A 19,397-nucleotide genomic window follows, 5' to 3' on the forward strand; every position below is an offset into this window, starting at 1 on the left:
TGAACATGGGAGAGAGGTATGGACATGGCAGAGAGGTATGGACATGGGAGAGAGACATGAACATGGGAGAGAGGTATGAACATGGTAGAGACGTATGGACATGGGAGAAAGGTATGAACATGGCAGAGAGATATGGACATGGGAGAGAGGTGTGGACATGGCAGAGAGGTATGAACATGGCAGAGAGATATGGACATGGGAGAGAGGTATGGACATGGCAGAGAGGTATGGACATGGGAGAGAGGTATGGACATGGGAGAGAGGTATGGACATGGGAGAGAGGTATGGACATGGCAGAGAGGTATGGACATGGGAGAGGTATGAACATGGCAGAGACGTATGGACATGGGAGAGAGGTATGGACATGGCAGAGAGGTATGGACATGGGAGAGAGGTATGGACATGGCAGAGAGGTATGGACATGGCAGAGAGACATGAACATGGGAGAGAGGTATGGACATGGGAGAGAGGTATGGACATGGGGGAGGTATGAACATGGCAGAGACGTATGGACATGGGAGAGAGGTATGAACATGGCAGAGAGGTATGGACATGGGTGTCATCCACTGGATTGACGTTACATTTCCATCTTAGTCAGGAAGTGAGAGTCCATAGAGAAGATGCAAGTCATAGAAACAAAGAGAAGAAACATTTTAAGAAGAAACCTTCAACTGTGCTTGGGTGGGGTGAGGGCTGAGAATAGAATTGGGAAAGCAGAGGCCATTGGTGATCTTACCATGAGATTTCAATGGCAGGGAGGTTGGTGCAGTAAGGTCCAGAGAGGATGTGGGGGGGGTGGGGTGGAGCCGGCTCCTCTCCCAGGGAGCTGTGGTGCAGGAAACGGGGTGGCTGGAAGATGCTCCTGTAGGGTCATGAGTGTTTATTTTAAGAGGAGATTATATCTTGTTTGTAGATCATGGGACTGATTAATAGAGTGGATAATGAAGACGCAGATGAGAGAGGAAAGAGTCCCAACAGCAAAATCCTTGGGTGGGCGGGAGGGGTTAGTGTCCTGTGTGTGAGGGGAGGGTGTGCCCCAGATGGGAGCTGGGACAGTGCTTTCTGGTACAAGAGGAAGGCAGCGCACACTGAGGGCACATGTTGGTAGGAGAATGTGGGATTTTCTTCTGATTGTTTCTCTTCTCAGTGAAAGAAGAAACAAGATCATGGCCAGTGGGGACGAGGGGGGGGGGGGGGTCTTGTGTTTTGAAGAGAGGCTTATTTTCCCAGAGATGGGAAAATTACAAGAGTGGGAAACTGAATGGACCAATGAAATAGGGTCCCATTGCCAGCTCAGGTACCCACTCCAGGTTTGAGGATGTCAGTTTAGAGCAGCGGTTCTCAACCTGTGGGTCGCGACCCCTTTGGGGGTCGAACGACCCTTTCACAGGGGTCGCCTAAGACCATCGGAAAACACATATATAATTACATATTGTTTTTGTGATTCATCACTATGCTTTAATTATGTTCCATTTGTAACAATGAAATTGGGGCTCACTACAACATGAGGAACTGTATTAAAGGGTGGCGGCATTAGGAAGGTTGAGAACCACTGGTTTAGAGTGAGGCTGGTCACGTGTTGTTTCTTCTTCAGCCACCTTCAGCTGCTGAGTGCAGGCGCAGAATAGGGAGGGGAGGGGAGAGGAAAGGGGGAGGAGACTGCTTGGAGTGTAAGGAGCTCATGGGGGTCTCAGCAAGTGTAGGCTCCACCAATGTCTGGCTACCCCAGGGCTTCGAGCCCCCTGCAGTCCTCAAAGCCTTTTCTTGACCCCGCATGCTGTCCTTCCTTTATCTGCTGGGTTCTTATAATGACCCTGTGAGTTCATAAGGACCCCCCACTCCATACAAGGCAACTACCTGGGTCATGCAGCCAGTAAGTGGCCGAGCTGGACTTGAATTCAAATGTCAGTTCAGTGTCCTTCCTTCTGGGTAGCAGGGGCATGGGCATGGCGTTGAAGAAAGTCTTTCACTTCAGATGGTGAAAATGAGCGAACTTGGTTGTTGGGACATGACATTTCAGGTGTTTGGTGCTCTAGGTGGCCCAGGCCTTGTCATGATTCAACCACAGTATCCTGCTGCCACCCATTGGTCACTATGAGTGTTGCACCCAAAGAGACCCTGGATTTGCTTAGCTGAGGATCCGTCTGAGGCCAACAATACATTGTTGAAAAGGGCTAGAGAGGAATTCTCATCCCCTTTTGACAAATGAGGAGATGGAAGTCCAAGGAGATGACTTCCAAAAGCCAGCTGTGCTTGCCTACTCTATCCATTCAGTTGTTCACTCATTTAATAACTAGGCGCTGGGATTTAGCAGAAAATAAGGCAGAGGAGACCATGGGTCTTCTAGAGCTGCCATTCCTCATGGCGGGAGGGGGAAGGGACAGATACTAAACAAGTAAATACACCAGGTAATGATAGATTCGGTGGATTCTGTGGAGAAACTAAGAGAGTAAGTAGTCAGGAGATGACATTTGAGCTGAGACCCAATGGCTGGGAGGCTTAGGGAAAGACACTCCAAGACAGCGCTGCAAAGGCCCTGAGGCTCTGAAAGGTCTGAGCAGGTTCCAGAACAGGTGGAGCCCACGGATGCCCCAGCCCACGGTTATCCAGGTAGAACGTGTAGAGAGGTCCGAGTGGAATGTTCTCCCGGGGGGGTCATGCCATGGACCTTCTCTCAATTAGTCCACAGCATTTCTCACCCCCCACCTTAGTTACTGTACACAGCTGACCACTTCGTCTTGAAGCTCTCTCCTCTCTTGGCTTGTGTGACACCAACCTCTGGAGGTAGGAAAAAACTATCCTCCTAAAGCTTCACAATCAATATAGAGATGTTCTTCGTTTGAACCCACTGATATATGGAAAACTAGAGCAGGTAACATGGGTGCGCAGAGTCAAAGGTCAAGGTTGACATTTCTACAACCTGGGACAGGAGCTTGTAGGAGAGAATTGTAACCAGTTTTGCTTGTAGCTGTTGCCATGTAATAAGTCTGTGGCTCTGCCCACTGCTAATGATGAGCCATTTTAAATATATATATATATATATATATATATATATATATATATATTATTGATTTCAGAGAGGAAGGGAGAGGGAGAGAGAGATAGAAACATCAAGGATGAAAGAGAATCATTGATCAGCTGCCTCCTGCATGCCCCACACTGGGGATCGAGCCTGCAACCCAGGCATGTGCCCTGACCGAGAATAAAACTGTGACCTCCTGGTTCATAAGTCGATGCTCAACCACTGAGCCACGCCGGCAGGGCGGTGAGCCATTTTTGAAAATGACTATTTATAAGTTTGCATATATAGTATGAGTATGCTCTACTCAAGTCCTAAGAGTGGTGTTCCAAGAAATAATATGTTTTGGAAGCAAAATAAGTCCCTAAATTGGCAATTTTGGCACGTTACACCAATACTATCCAATTATGTTAGCTGGCGAGGAATGAGTGAACAACAGAAGATGAAGTCATTATAGCTAAGCTGACTGAAAATGGAGTCTGTATAGTGAAGCCGATGGAACTGGCTCAGATCAAAGGGACTGAAGCATGAGGAACAGATTTTATTTTACTTTAGCCCGAGGACTTAAGCTGTTGAATTTCTCAGTTGTGCGTCAGTGCCCAGAGATACATAAATTCTTAAAGAAGCATCCGGGAAAGAAGAAGGAGTGAGGAAAGAATGCTCACATGTCCAGACTGCAGGACATCCAGACCGGCGGTCATCGGAGGTGATCATCGCAGACTAACCCAGAGGAGCAGAAAAATTTTAATAAAAATATATAGTCCTACAAAAAAAAAAAAAGATTTTTTTTTGGCCCTTACTTTGAGTTGCTGTTTCCTTGTTTTCATAATTTTTATTATCAAATGTCTTTATAAAATAGAGGTCATTTTTATATGTTATTGAAAATGTCGTCTTATCATATTTTATTGACTTGTAATAATAATAAACCATGCATATATTATTATGAGTTTTTTGAAAAACCGAAAACTTCTGAAATATTTAGTAGAACCTTCTTCCGGAAGAATGTTCACTGTTTATTATGCTCCATCATTATTTTTTCAAAACACATCAAAGAGTTAGGAAAAATACAGAAGAACGCATTTCTCAGGAATTGCCGAGAATTTTTGGAATTCTGGTATCTCGTTCTCAAACTTCAGAGATTCATATCAGTTAGGAACTGGAAATGCTCTTTGAAGTTTTAACATTTCTCGGACTCCGCATCTCTAATCGCCGGATCTTTGTCATTTCTTCTGACCTTCCTCTCCCTCCTCCCCCACACTGCCAGAGAGTCTTTCTAAAGTGCAAACTTGACCTGTCGTTCCTCTGCGAGACCCTTCCCCACCTCCCCGTGCCTTCCCTGATGTTTCTCAAAACGCAGCCTCAGACAGTTGCCTAGGGGCATCTGTGAGTTTCTCACACGTGGTGGTTTGGGGAGCCTCACTCAGGTCCACTGAATCGGAACGCTGGGACTTGAAACCTAGGAACGTGCATATTAAACACAACTTCTGGATGATTTAAAAAACGTTTTTATGGTTAAAAACAACACAAAGACAGAAAGCCACGTAACACAAATGTACAGATTATTGAGCCGTAAAAAGGCAAACACCCGTATCTGAAGGCCAAACCTTGCCACCCACCCCAGGAACTCGCCACATGCCCCTCCCAATCATAACCCCCTCCCCCTCCCCCACCGAGGGCAACCATCATCCTGAGTCTCATCTTGCCTGTTTTGGTTGGTTTGTTTCTTTATTTTAATGTCATTAAATTCTGTTTAATGTTTGCTCCTCTTTTCATCTTTTTCCCGCCCTTAGAATTCATTTGTTACTGAGACCAGATCATTTGTCTTACAGTTTCCCATGGTCTTTGCTAATGGCACCCCCAGCTAGCATGTTCCTCTCTCCTCTGAATTTCCTGTTGGTTGGCAGTTGAATCTAGAGGCTTAATCGAATTCATGTTTCTTTCTGGGTTCTTTTGTGTGTTTTTTTGGTGCCTTTTTTTTTTTTTAACAAGCCTACGGTTACATGTGATGTGTGTTCGTCATCATGTGACTCACATACTGTAATTGTGTTTTCTCTCTCATCTTGTACATTTCCTGGCCCAGATCTGAAATCAGCCCATATATCGTGGGTAAATACCTAGGAGTAGAATTCCCAGTTCAAAGGTAGTTAAGTGTTTAACGCTCTAAGAAGCTGTTCGAGTTTTCTGAGGTGATGTACTTATTTATGCTCCCACCAGCAAGGAAAATTCCAGTTGCGCTAAATCCTCACCAGTACGTAATCGTGTTAATTTTATTTCAGCCGTTCTGGTGGTATGAAATACTATTTCATTGTGGTTTTAATTTGAAGTTTCCTCACAACTAATGCTGTGCAACACCTGTTCATGTGCTTATTGGCCACGTGTATGTCTTCTTTTGTGAAATGTCTCTCCAAGTCTTATTTCAATGATCGATTATTGTGTCACAGACCACCACAAAAATGAGTGGCTTAAGACAAAACCATTTATTTGCTCACTATTCTGCTCTCCAAACTGGGCTTATCTGGGCAGTCCTTTTGCTCCATGTGATGTTGGCTGCAGTCACCTGGAGGCTCAGCTGGGACTGAACCTCAAAGGTGGCTTGACACAGGCCTGGTGCTGCAGCGGGGGTGCTGAACAGCAGGAGGCTGGCCAGGTATCTCGCTCCACTGCGGCTCAGAGTTCCCAGATGGGGCATTCAAAGGAGACCAAGCCCACCGTGCAAGAGCTTGTCTTCTTGCATCAGGCCAGCCAGTGCCCCACAGGCCAGAGTAAGTCCCCCTGTCCAAGTCCAGAGTCAATGAGGAAGGGACTATACAAGGGCGTGAATATAGGGGGCACAGTCCATTGGGGGCCACCAACATAAGTCTTCCTCAAGTCTTTTGCCCATTTCTAGTGGGATTGTTTGTCTTTTCAATATTGCACTAACTTCTTTATATACTTCGAATACAAGTCCTTTGTTAGATATAAATAAGTACTGTGAATATTTGTTCTAAGTCGGTGGCTTGCCAGTTTATATTCTTTTTATTTTTTATATTTAAATTTTTTTAATTGATTTCAGAGAGGAAGGGACAGGGAAAGAGATATAGAAACATCAATGATGAGAGAGAATTATTGATTGGCTGCCTCATACACACCCCACACTGGGGATCGAGCCCGGCCAGGTCAGATGCCGGGTTTCAGCTCCATCCCCAGTGTGGGGCATACAGGAGGCAGCCAACCCATGATGTTTTTCTGTTTCTCTCCCTTCATCTTTGAAATCAATAAAAATATATTTAAAAAACAAAAACAAAAAACGTGACATTAACGTCTTAATTTTAGTTATTGTATTATTCGTTTGTAGAAAGAAGCCCAATGTGGCTGTTTTCAAGTTTACTGTCATTTTTTCATAGTTTCCCTATTTCATGCCAGTATTACAAGCTCGCCTTTCATTTATTTATATTCTGTGCAAAATAATTCCGGTGTCTAAATTCCTGATGGGTGTTTTTCGTTGCCTCTTATTTCCTCTGGCGCTTGCCATGGGATCTTATTTACTTAAGAATTTATTTGTGTCATTAATTTGGGATCGAGGCTGAAGATACCTCCCTACAAAAAAGACTTGCACCTGCTTTTTCCAGGAGGTGCCAACAGTCTGGAGTCATCTGAACCCAAGTTCAAGGCTCGAGGTTACATGCCACCCAGCAGATACAAACGAGGCTACGAGTCCAGACGAGGCTTACCGAGCGCCCGGGCGGCTGGGCTCCGAGCTTGCTGCGGGGAGGGCTTCCTCACCACGTGCTTCCGCTTTCACTTGTGCCCCTTGCCCAGGGGAGTCAGCAAAACAGCAGTTTGAACCGGCCGGAATGAAGAAATACCCTCAGCATGAAAATGACTTCTGTGCTTGGTTTATTTAAGTTTCTGTTTTCCCTTCGGTAGAATTCTCGTACCACCTTACTTCCTGTTTAGACCACTGCGCCAGCGTTTTTAGCTTGCAGCGGGAGAACTGCTCGAGTAACGCAGCCTGACATTACCAGGAAAAAAGGGAGTTTATTAGACCTCAGGCTCCACTTTACAGAGATGGAGGGGGGAGGGGAGGCCACCTTCCTGGGGTCCTAAAACCAGTAAGAAACGGAGCCAGGCAGGAAGCTGAGGACTCGTACCCCAGGTCTAGTGCTCTCTTCCCCAAGGCCCCTCCGAGACGTGGCTTCTCCATATGTAATGAGGAAGCCTGGCCAGATGGTCTCATTCAACTCGGACGTTTTCGGGGCAGGATCTCGGGGCTTTTGAATCCTCTGAGACACACTCAGCCCCCTCTGCACCTGGCCCTCTCAGACTTGCGGGGCTCAAACCCGACACCTGAGGCCAGTCACTGACAATTCCCAAATCAGCCACCAGGGGGAGGTGGTGTGCTGAGAGCGCCCAGGTTCTGAGATTCCCCGACAGCCTAGGGAGGAGGGCCTCTTTCTTCTTGGATGTCTTTGCTCCGCACCTTCTGAGTAAAGGGGAAATGATTTCGCCTTGGATCAAAGCCCCAGGCCTCTCCTGCTTCCTTTCATTTGTCAAACTCTGGCAGATGCAAGGAGAGAAATCATTCTATCCCTACCCTTGTGAGCCCCATGATCCACTAAGTCAGCGGTTCCCAACCTTTTTTTGGCCACGCCCCACCTGAGCATCTGTAACATCCTGATGCCCGCCCCTCCCCCCGGCCCCCGGCCCCCGCCTGTGACCTATAATTCTTATTATTCAAAAAGGTGAGCTTCTATTCACTTGGAGGAAGCCTAAAAGGCCACTAACTTGGTCTAAACAAGCTTCCAAAGAACATGGCATCCATGAAAGAGAAAAATAAAAGAACAAAAGGACAGTTGAAGTACTGAGGAAGAAATCACTAAGAAATTGTTAAAAAAAATAATAATAATATGAAGTGATATGAAAAACAGCAAATAAAGCTTCAAAACATTATAGAGAAGCGAAATGCATAAATATGTCACAATTATATTTATATACTGCATATGAGGCCCCTAGAACCATAAGAAGTGCAAAAAATTCACTGTTAATAACTCATTCTCAAATTGCCCCCCTTAAAAATCAAATTGCCCCACGTTGGAAACCACTGCGCTAAGTCCTTTTCTCCAAGCTAGACTTCCGGATGTTTTTTCCACTTCCCTGTCTTTACTCCTGCTGTTCCCCTTCCCCCATCGCTGCCATTACATTTTCCCTCATTCTTCAGGCTCAGCTCAGGTGCCTTCTCCTTCCTGGAGCCTCCTACCAGGACCCTCATCTCCATCCCCCCCCCCCACCCCCCCCCCACCCCCCCCCCCCACCCCCCAGTTCTGGTTCTGTCTCTTGAACTCCCGTCTGGCCATGTGCTTTTTTCACACTCCAGACTGGAAGCTCCTCGGGTAGGGCAGGATTTCCCCCCACTCCTGGCGCCTGGTCCAGCCCAGGATACAATGAAGGCTGGAGGAGGGAAGTGGGAAGGTCTCCTGGCCGGGATTTCCGGGAGAGCTGCAGGAAGTCAGAGCCCCCCCCCCCCCCCCATGGCAGCTCCCTTCCCTGCCCCAAACCCCGAGCCTTGGGGTTCAACGTTGCACTCGCTGCTGAGGAAATGACAAGCGAAGCTCCCCGTTCCAAGGACCGGTGTATAATATGAAACTAAAAGCACCAAAAGAGACCATAGGAGGGTTTCTATAACCTTTCTATAACTCAAAGCCAGAAGTCATAGCAAACTATCCCTCTCTCTCTCTCTCTCTCTCTCTCTATATATATATATATATATATAGAGAGAGAGAGAGAGAGAGAGAGAGAGAGAGAGAGAGAGAGAGAAAGAGAGAATCTTTTAAACTTTTGTTTCAGAGCAAAAGGGAGAGGGAGAGAAAGGTAGAAACATCAACGATGAGGCCCAGCCAGTGTGTTCAGTGGTTGAGGGTCAACCTATGAACCAGGAGGTCACGGTTTGATTCCCAGTCAGGGCACATGCCCAGGCTGTGGGCTCAATCCCCAGTGTGGGGCGTGCAGGAGGCAGCCGATCAATGATTCTCTCTCATCATTGATGTTTCCTCTCTGAAATCAGTTAAAAATATCTTTAAAAAGAGAAACATCAGCCGAAACCGGTTTGGCTCAGTGGATAGAGCATCGGCTTGCGGACTGGGGGGTCCCAGGTTCGATTCCGGTCAAGTGCATGTACCTGGGTTGAGGGCACATCCCCAGTGGGAGATGTGCAGGAGGCAGCTGATCGATGTTTCTCTCTCATCGATGTTTCTGGCTCTCTATCTCTCTCCCTTCCTCTCTGTAAAAAATCAATAAAATATATTTTTAAAAAAAGAGAGAGAAACATCAATGAGTATCTTAGATATTCTCAGAATGCCCGAGCCTTCAGCACAACCCAGTGGGACAAGATAGCAATATCTATCAAACACACGTGGGTTAGGCAGAATTCTAAGGTGACCCTCATTGGCTTTCACCTTTGGGTGATCCCTTGTGTGTGGGCAGAATCTGTGAATATGATGAAAACATGAACTCTGGGATTATGTCCCATTATATGGCAAAAGAGATTTTTTAGATGTAAGTAAGGTCCTAAATCAGTTGATTTTTAAGGTAGAGACATGACCCTGAGTGGGCTGGGCTTGATCAGGAAAGGCCTTGAAAAATTTTTTCTGGCCAGTCTCAGAAGGAGAAGTCAGAGATTTAAATCATGAAGCATGAGAAGAATTCATTGTGCCATTTCGGGGAAGCCACGTAAAGAATGTATGTGTCATCTAAGAGCTGAGAAGGCACCCAGCTGATAGCCAGCAAAAAAACAGAGACCACAGTCCTACAACCACCAGGAACCAAACTTGGCCAATGTCGGGAATGAGCTTGGAGATTGATTTTCCCCAGAGCCTCCAACTGAGGACCAAGCCTTGCCAGCACCTTGATTGCGTCCTCAGCAGAGAACCCAGCCACCCTCAGGCCAGACTTCTGACCAACAGACTGTTAGTTAATAAATGGGTGTTATTTTAAGCTGCTGAGTTTTTGGTAACTTGTTATGCAGCAATAGAAAACTAATACAGTACCTACAACCTAGCAATCCACGTTGGGGAATTTATTCTGCAGATATATTTGCGTGTATATGGAACAATACACGTACGTGATTATTGCAACATTACTGTGACGCCAAAAAGAAAAAAAAATCTAGTAACAACTAAAATGTCCATCAATAGGAAATTGTTAAATAAATTATTTCAACCTCTACAGTAGAAACCATGCAGTAATATGAAAGGAGGAAGCTCTATATGCGGATAAAGATCTGTAAGACCCATGCCTAGCGGGAAAAGGCAGCGAAGTGATGTAGTTTGTTACCTTTTATGTGAAAAGGGCATTAAGAACGTGTATTCATTTGTGTACTTGCATAAAGAACTTCCAAAGGAATACCTAAGGTACTCATACAAAGGGGTGACCTGCCGGGGTTGGGGATGAGGAGTCACAAGAGGGCAAATGAGGCACCTGAGGCAGGGTGAGACTTTTTGTTCTATGGTTAAAAAAAATGTTTTTATTGGTTTTAGCGAGAGAGGAAGGGAGAGGGAGAGGGAGAGAAACATCTATCGGCTCCCTTCTGCAGCTCCCTACTGGACATTGAGCCCACAACCTGGGCATGTGCCCTGATTGGGCATAGGACCAGCGACCTCTCTGTGCATGCCATGATGCTCAACCAACTGAGCCACACTGGCCAGGGCTGTTCCATGCTTTTTATATAGATTTTTGAGCCATGAGAATGTATTAACTCGTTAATTTTAAAATAAAACAAAGCCAATTGTTTTAAAATGAATCAGTGGGGCACTGCCTCCCAGTTTCTTTCTGAACCTGAGCCTACTTCCTGGCCCTGTTTCAACAAGCTGGCTTTTGGGGCATGTCATCCATGCAACCCTTGACCTCCAGCATTCCATCCTTATTCCCCTTCTGCCCCAGGGGGGAACTAGAGACAAGAATTCACGTGGCTGTGCGAGTGAATCATCCCTCTGGGACTCAGTTTTCCCATCAGCGAAAATGGAGATAATAGTTCAGAAAGTGGCTGCAGGATGAGATGACTCATGTCATGTGACCAGCCCATAGAAGGCGCCCAGCCCGTGGCAGATGCTCACAGCATTTGAGATGGCTGGGGTGCAGGAGAGACCATTCCTTGTAGAGGGAGTTTACCAAGCGCACAGTAGGTGGACAAGAAATGAAGGACCCCTTTATTTCCCCCTCACTTGCTTTGAGAATGTGGCCCAATTCCTCCCTGTCTGTCGCCGTTCCTTCATTTGTAAATGAGAGGGTTAGAATGAATGAGCTATCTGATTTATAAGTTTTAGAGCCCTTGGTGACCAGGGAGAGCTCCCTCCCATGTCATATATGGGTTAGTGAGGCCCAGAGTGGCAGCTTGTTCAAGATCAGAGGCAGCGCCAAGACTGGCACTCACTCCCATCCAGGGCCTTGGCCTGAGATCTGCCCAAGCACATCTGTGCCCAAGCAGCCATGCGGTGGCACGGGGACTTTCCCGATCTTCCCAGCTTCTGGCTGTTACTATAGAAGGGCTGCTGCCCACCCAGCCTCGAGCTTGGAGGAGCCAGCTCCCCCGGCCCCTCCCTGGCATCTGTCCCACCAGTGGGAGACACGGAGTCACACGAATGCATTACAGGCGTCCCTTGGAGACAGCACCCTGGGGGTGGGGTAGAAGGACTGGGAGCCAGAGACTTCCTAGGAGTTGGGGCACATGTGACCACTGCAGTGAGCTGCCCCACAACAGCCTCTGATTTTTTGGTTTCTCCCCTGGAACCCCCACGCGCCCAAGGGTATCCCTCACCTCATCCTGCTGCTCACGGAGCTGCTGGCCTTCGGCAGTTACTTCGCTCCCTGGGCCAGCGAGTGCGGCCTTGGGTTCTGACTGCCCTTCTTGCCTCTGGGATCCATGATGTTCCTCGGGATCCTGGAGCAAGAGGTCAAGTCCCTTGTCCATTGAGGGTGAGGCTGGTTCCTGGTATGGAGCCTTGATTGACGTAAGTGACCAGATAGGAGATGCTGGTTGTATTGCCCACGGGGAAATATGACTTGGTCTGTCCCAGGTGTGTCCTAGGTGTCCAGGGCCTGCTGCCTGTCCGTCACTGCTCACTCCGGGAGCCTCCTGGGGATGTCCCTTACCCTCCAAGCTGATGTGCACAGAGACTGGAGGGACCCCTCGAGTGTGCAAGCGTGTACAGACTCCGATCTGTTCTAAGCCTGTTGACCGGTTCTGCCTTCTTCCCCTGTGGGTTGACCCAAGGAGCGTGAGCAGGTTTACAATCGTCTTGGGTCGTTTTACCCGGTTTGACTCACTTTGTGTCGGTTTCAGCACTTCTGTGTCTGCTTGGCTATTCTGAGCTCATCGTGGCCTTTTTGATTTGGGTCGTTTAATAAGAGCGGAGCATTTGACACCCCCCTCCCCCCCCCCCAGGGCTTTACGTGTACTAAGTCGCATGATCCTCACAACGACCCTGCAGGTAGGGACTGATAGTGTCCCCATTTTACACAGGGAGAAACTGAGGCACGGAGAGTTTAACAAGCTCGCCCCAGGTTTCACAGTCACTGAGAGAGGAAGCCAGGATCTGAAGCCACTCCATCTGTCTACAGACTGTGCTCTTGACCTCAATATTGGGCCCTCGCCCCTGCAGGTGAGTGTTTGAGCCACTTTAGGTGAGTAGGTTGGTCTGAGCCAGTTGGTTCTGCTCTTCCCAACGTGAGCAGCTCTGCACTGGCTCACTCTACCAGGATATATATGGCCTTGAATTTGGCACATTGCAATGGACACGTAGCTCTCAGGCCTGTACAACCTTGCACTAGAAGACCACGGTATTAGTTTCCTAGGGCTGCTGTAACAAACCGCCTCAACCTTGGCTACTTTTTCTTTTCTTAATTGGAAAAAAATTATATTTTGGGAGACCTCACTACATAAGGTGACAGAATTCCAAAATCAAATTACATGAAAATATACATCGCCATTTCTTTGTACACTAAGTGAGAAAAATCTGAGTGTAGAAGAATCGAGGCAGAGAAATGTGAAGGGCTAAGGTTAGAGGGTAAATAGCATCTTTAATAGCAAACCCAGAAGTGAGGTAGAAAGCCTCGCTGTGCATGATGTACTCACCCAACCTTAACCTTAGGTAACCGGAGGGCAAAAGTAAAACCAAATCAGAATTTTGTATAATTGGGGTACATTTCAGTAAATTGAATTCAGAACCAACTCTTTTTAGTAAACTTGGCTACTTAAAGCAACAGAAATTTATTTTTTCATAGTTCTGGAGGCCAGAAGTTCAAAATCAAGGTGTTTATACAGGGCTGTTCTCTCTCTGGAGGCCCTAGAGGAGGATCTGTTTCTTGCCTCCTCCAGCTTCTGGTGGCTCCAGGTGTTCCTTGGCTTGTGGCCGCATCACTCCAATCTCTGCATCTGTGGTCACTGGACCTCCTCCTCCTCTGTGTCCCCTGTGTGTCCCTTACAAGGACACTTGTCAGTGGATCTGGGGCCTACCCACAGATCCTTAATTACATCTGCAAGGACTCTTTCCAAATAAGGTAACATTCATAGGTTCCAGGGATTAGGACACGGGCATACCTTTTTGGGGGGATTCAACCCATTGCAACCACTGAAGTCACATTACAGTATTTCCCCCTGAGGATCCAGCTCTTAAAAGTGTCTATTGGATTAGTAGTCATCCAACTATTGGGGTCTTTTTTATTTTAATATTTATTGGGGTGACATTGGTTAATAAAATTATATAGGTTTCAGGTGCACAGTTCTACAATACATCATCTGTGTATTGCATTGTGTGTTTATCACCCCAAGTCCAGTCTCCTTCCATCACCATTTATCCCCCTTCACCCTCTTCTACCTCCACCCTCTCCCCTGTCCCTCTGGCAATTTCAACTATTGGGATCTTATCACTTCCTGCTTAGGGATTCAAAGGTAAAAGTGTAAAACGTGCTTGAAGCCATGGAAGAGCTTCCTGTATGTTCCAAGACCTGTTTATTAACATCCCTGGCTGGGAAGATCAGGACTTGGAAATATATCTGTAAACAGTCACTGGAAGATGCTACCAGTTTTCTAAGATGTTTGCTGCTGATAACACCAAGCTTACGATTCCTGGGGGCAGTTTCTTTAGCGAAAGTGATACTGAATTGAAGGAAGGCAGCCATTAGCTCCAAATATCCCAGCATTCCTGGCCTGGGGTTGGAAGAAACTAGCCATTTAGATATCGATGGAGACGGGGGAATGGTGTCATTGATGGAGACGGGGAATGGTGTCATTGATGGAGACGGGGAATGGTATCATTGATGGAGACGGGGAAATGGTGTCATCGATGGAGACGGGGAAATGGTGTCATTGATGGAGACGGGGAATGGTGTCATTGATGGAGACGGGGGAATGGTGTCATTGATGGAGACGGGGGAATGGTGTCATCGATGGAGACGGGGGAATGGTGTCATTGATGGAGACGGGGAATGGTGTCATCGATGGAGACGGGGAATGGTGTCATCGATGGAGACAGGGGAATGGTGTCATCGATGGAGACGGGGGAATGGTGTCATTGATGGAGATGGGGGAATGGTGTCATTGTTCAGCAAATAGACTTCACAAGGAAGCAGCACTTAAGGGCCCTTTGTGTTCAACTGGCCCCAAAGTACCCATGATACACAGACATTACAGAGCAGGGAAAGCTGTGTTTCTGTTTCCTACACTTCCCCAGGCTCACCGACACCTGAGGACCACACACACTGCCCAGTGTGAGAGTCCGTTTGGACCTGAGGATTTCAGCCTCTGCAGAGGCAAGTTCAGGGCTTGGGCTCCAGATCCCGTTCTGCCCCTAAGCCGTGTGACCTCGGGAAGCCATCACACAAACTGGCAGACCAGAGTCATTACAGATTCATCGTCAGCAACTTCGCATGGTCACTCCACCCTCAGGCCACCCTGCTGTTTCTCTAGGGGCCTTGGTTGTGAAAAGGATGTCACCCCTGGTCCCTGATCCTCCATCTTCTCCATCCCCCCTCTCCCCACCCCTGTCACTTTGTCTCACTTCTATCAAAGGCCTGCTCTGTCTTCCTGTGCTCTGGTTACCCCCATCTTTACCAAGGACATTGCTCCTGTGTAGCCCCTCCCTCCGCAGAGTCAGTTCCTCCCCCTCCTACAGGTCACTGTCATCAACACAGAGACCCAATTTCATATCCTCATATTTGGACAAAACCCTCTCTCGACCCGTCTATTCCCAGCCAATGCCCCATTTCTCTGCGTCCCTTTGCACTGAAACTTCCTGAAAAGTTCCTGTGGTTGCTCCCTCCCATTCATTAGCTCCCGTGTGCTTGTCCAGCCATTCCAATCCAGCTTCCGTATTCACTCTGCCACTCACAAGGCTCTCATCAAGGTGGCCCCAGTCTCCTTGTTGCCAAATCTACTGGACACTTCTCTGTCCAACCATTGGGCAATATTTCACACAGGCCAACACTCTTTCCTTGAAACACCTCTCTCTCCTCCTGGCTCCTGACAGCTCTCTCGCCTGCCTTCCTCCTTCCTCCTGCTCAGCTGGCCCCAAAGTACCCATGATACACAGACATTACAGAGCTCGGTCTATGTATCATTCCTCCTCTCTGCCCAACTTCCAGTACGGGAGCCTCCCTAGGCTCAGTCCCCCTCCCTCTGGACATGTCTGAGCTGGAAATCAGCATGGGGCATATGGTACTGGGTACTCAGTACTCCATGGTCCAAGCGCACCCCCAGCCTGCTGAGGTTCCAGGGAGGAAAACAGTGTCCGCCTCTTGTGGGAGGAGCAGAGAATCTGCACCCAGCGGCCTAGACACCCAGAAGTCCTCCTGTACTTCTCCGCTCTCTCGCCCTCCACAGCTGATCCTTCAGCAAGCACTGAGTCCCACCTTCAGAACAGGTCTTGAATAGGCCCGCTTCTCTTGATTTCCGTGGCCACCAGCCTCCTTCAAGCCTCAGCGTCTCTAGTCTTACAATGGGCTCCTCCCTGGCCTCTCTGACTCCACGTTGGCCTTGTAATCTGCAGAGCAGCCGAGTGGGCTGTTGCGCTTGTGAAATCTCTCCGCAGTCATTCCAGCTGCTTGCTGCTGGCCTCGGGGCCCTGCCTGATGGGCCCCAGCCCACCTCCCAGCCCCTCTTGCTCCTCCGCCCCCTTGTTCACTGTGGTGCAGCCACTCTGGGTTTTCTTTTGTTTCTCAAACAGGCCAACTTGTGCCCGGCCTGGGCTCCAGGAGTGGCTGCCTCCTCGGCCTGCAGGTCTCAGCTCAGATGTCATCTCTCTGAGACCTCCCGGGCCACCTCCATGCTCCAGGCTCCCAGGCCATGTGCACATCTTCACAGCACTGCACACTGTGGAGTGATTCCTTGGTATCTCTGCTCATTCATTTGTCTGTCTCCCCATTCATTTGCAGACTTTACGACAGCGGAGCCCGTGTCTGTGTGGCTCAACCCTGAACACTCAGCCCCTAGCACAGAGCCCGGCACACAGTGAATGCTGGGCAGATATGCGCAGAATGAATGAGAACATCAGTGAGTAAGGCATGCCACCGCTCTGTACGACGCACTTCCACGTGGCCCCTAATCTTATCTGCCGCAAGCCCCAGCATGCTCCCGCAGAGCAACAGCCTGCCTGTCACGCAGCCCTGCGGGCAGCACTTTTATAAGGCAACCACCCGACAGCCCAGGAGCCTGACATGTCATGACATGGCCCAACACCCACACGGTAGGCCTGGCCCGGATCTCACTCTCAGTCCCAGGGACCACTGCTCCCAGTGCTGACCAGTGGGACGCAAGAGACTCCCAAGCCTGAACTGGAGTGCCATTTGGGACCGAAATAGCTGAGCCTCCAGGCCTGGAGTAGTGGGACCTCGGTCACAGACCTGGGTTGAGCCGAGGACAATGGGTCTTTGTCTTCCCAGGAGGCTCTGCTCAGCTTCCAGGGGAGAATGGCCGGTTCTGAGCACCCAGAGCAGCTGTCAGGGGGAGGGGGAGCCCTGGACCTCTGGAGAGAGAGAGGAAGCTTGGTCAGTGCTGTGACCTTAGGCATGTCACGGCCCCTTTTCAGTTTCACTGCCCCCCCACCTTTGCAGAAAGAAAAGAGCATGAGAGGACCCCAAGGGAGCATCTGGGTACAGATGGGGACTGTGAGGCAGCACAGTCACCCTTGAGCCACCGCCTGCCCCCCAGGAGCAAGCCTCACCATGAGTGAGTCCTGCTGCGGCTCCTCACCTGTTGCTCTCTCTGCCTCAGGCTGTTGGACCAGAGAATGAATGAGTCACCAGGAAGGAGGAGGCCATGGAAAAGGAAAGTGGGGTTCCAGCCCCCCTCCCGGAGCCCTGCCCTTTTCCTCTCCTCTGGCCAGGCAGCCCAGTGAGTCACGAGGTTCCAGTGGGTTCAGCGCCAAGCTCCGTGCTGAGAAGGGACTGCCCCCCCCCGTACACACACACACACACACACACACACACACACAGACACACACACAGACACACACACACAGACACACACACACGCACACGCACACACGCACACACACAGAGACACACACGCACACACGCACACAGACACACACACAGACACACACACACAAGCCACGCTCTTGGCTGTGTGATCTCTTGCTCTGTGTCCCTGCCTCCTATGCAGAGATGGACAGACAGGCAAGGACAGGAGGGCAGCCCAGACCCCCAGACAGACACAGACACCTCCACAGACACACAGACACCCAGTGAATAGGCAGACAGACAGGGACAGTCACACAGCTGTGCACACAGACACACCTGCCAACAAGCACACACATACAGGCACCAGTGCACTGGCACAGACAGGCAGACCCGTGACCAGCACAGGGGCAGCCTCCAGGCAGATGCACAGCACAGAGCAGACAAACAGACTCAGGCACACACACACACACACACACACACACACACACAACACAGACTTAGAGGGGTGGCCTTCAGAGTGTGATTTCAGGCAAAGGACAGGCCAAATGTCCCCCTGGGCCAGCCCTCAGTCCAGGAACGCACTGAAATGGTCTATGGAGGTGGACACGCTCCCCCTGCCTATGTGACCTTTACCAGGACGGAGAGGCCGCGTGCAGAAAGGTGGCTGGAGGTGTGATCATGGAAAGGGACTTTTCTACCAGGAAGGTGTTGAGGCCTGTGTCGGGTGACTAAAGGTGACTGGAGGGAAAGCAGCAGAGCAGTGGCAGGCAGGGGGATACAGCTGACCTCTGAGCCTCAGTTTCCCACCGAGCCTTAGTCCCAGGCCCCCGCAGGGAGCACATGGGCCGGCTCCTGGGTGTGTCAGGGCCAATGCTGGGGCTGTAGGACAATATTCCCCCATTCTCCACCCCGCCCCCCCCCCTTGGGCAGGATCCCCTTGGTGACTCACTGCCCAGTCCCCTGTCCCCTGGCAGGGGGTAACCCAGTCACAGATGCCTGTTTGTCCTTGTCTCCCCCCCCCCCCCCGCCCCCTGCTGGCCAGCTGAGGATGCCCTAGGCTCGGGGAGGGATGTGGGGAGGTCAGCGAGAGGGCAAAGGAATCCCCAAGCTTGGTGCTCAGTCCCACCACCCCTGCCTTTCCCCAGGGGCAGCTTTGAGGCCCGGGCCTGGGGAGGGGGATCTGTCCAGGTGTAGTCTCTCCCCTCCTCCCTGCAGTTTAGAGGCCTCTGGCCCTCACCCAGCCGCCTGGAAGACAGGGGGTTGTGCAATGGGGAGGTAAAAGGTGACAGCGGGCCTGGCGGGACAGAAGCCCCATTGTCTGGGGCCCAGGCCAGCCTGGGCAAAGGAAGGGTTTATGCCCCCGGGCAGGAAGGAGGGTTCTGGGCAGGGGGAGGGCACCAGCTGTCAGGACTCGTGCCACTAGGCCCTGGAGGAGAACAGGTGCCAAGCAGGATGCCCTCAGGGTTGGTAGAGGGGGCAGACCCTAGGAGGGGTTGTAGGGCAGGGCGGCAGCCCCTACCGCACACCCGCCTCACCCCTCAGGAATCTGCAGCCGTCCTTGTCCGGATTCCAATCATTCCGAGGAGGGAGATGGCGTGGAGAGGTCCCAGGCGAGGGGGCACCGTGCAGGGGTGTGCGTGGCTGCTTTTACTGCGGAGGCTGCCGAAGGGGGCCTGAGAGGTTTGCCGCGGGCACCCTCCCCATTATTCCCCAAACTGAGGTCCGGAACCCGGAGCTCCCCTGCTCCGCGGGAGCCCGAGACCCAGGCCGGGAAGTCCTCACCAGTGTCAGGCCACAGTCCTTTCCCTTTCGGTTGGAGTTCCGCCCCTAAGGGAGCAGCTTCCCCGAGACCAGGCGAGCACAGCCCCAGGCTCCCGGCGCCCCGCACCAGCCCCGCCACTGAGCTGCGGGGCGGCCCAGGTGCAGGCGCGGCCCCTCCCTCCGGCGGCGG

General features: G+C 50.1%; 1 long non-coding RNA gene across 1 annotated transcript; it reads right to left on the bottom strand.

Annotated features, from left to right (window-relative positions):
- Window positions 1-13,195: 13,195 nt before the first annotated feature.
- On the bottom strand, window positions 13,196-19,380 carry LOC118676473. The gene is made up of 3 exons (XR_004974116.1): window positions 18,982-19,380; window positions 17,209-17,259; window positions 13,196-17,010 (listed from the first exon to the last, which is right to left on the bottom strand). It is a non-coding gene; the product is annotated as an uncharacterized LOC118676473 (long non-coding RNA).
- Window positions 19,381-19,397: the final 17 nt, after the last annotated feature.

The sequence above is a fragment of the Myotis myotis genome, unplaced genomic scaffold (genome assembly GCF_014108235.1).
Source record: "Myotis myotis isolate mMyoMyo1 unplaced genomic scaffold, mMyoMyo1.p scaffold_m19_p_2, whole genome shotgun sequence".
NCBI lineage: Eukaryota > Metazoa > Chordata > Mammalia > Chiroptera > Vespertilionidae > Myotis > Myotis myotis.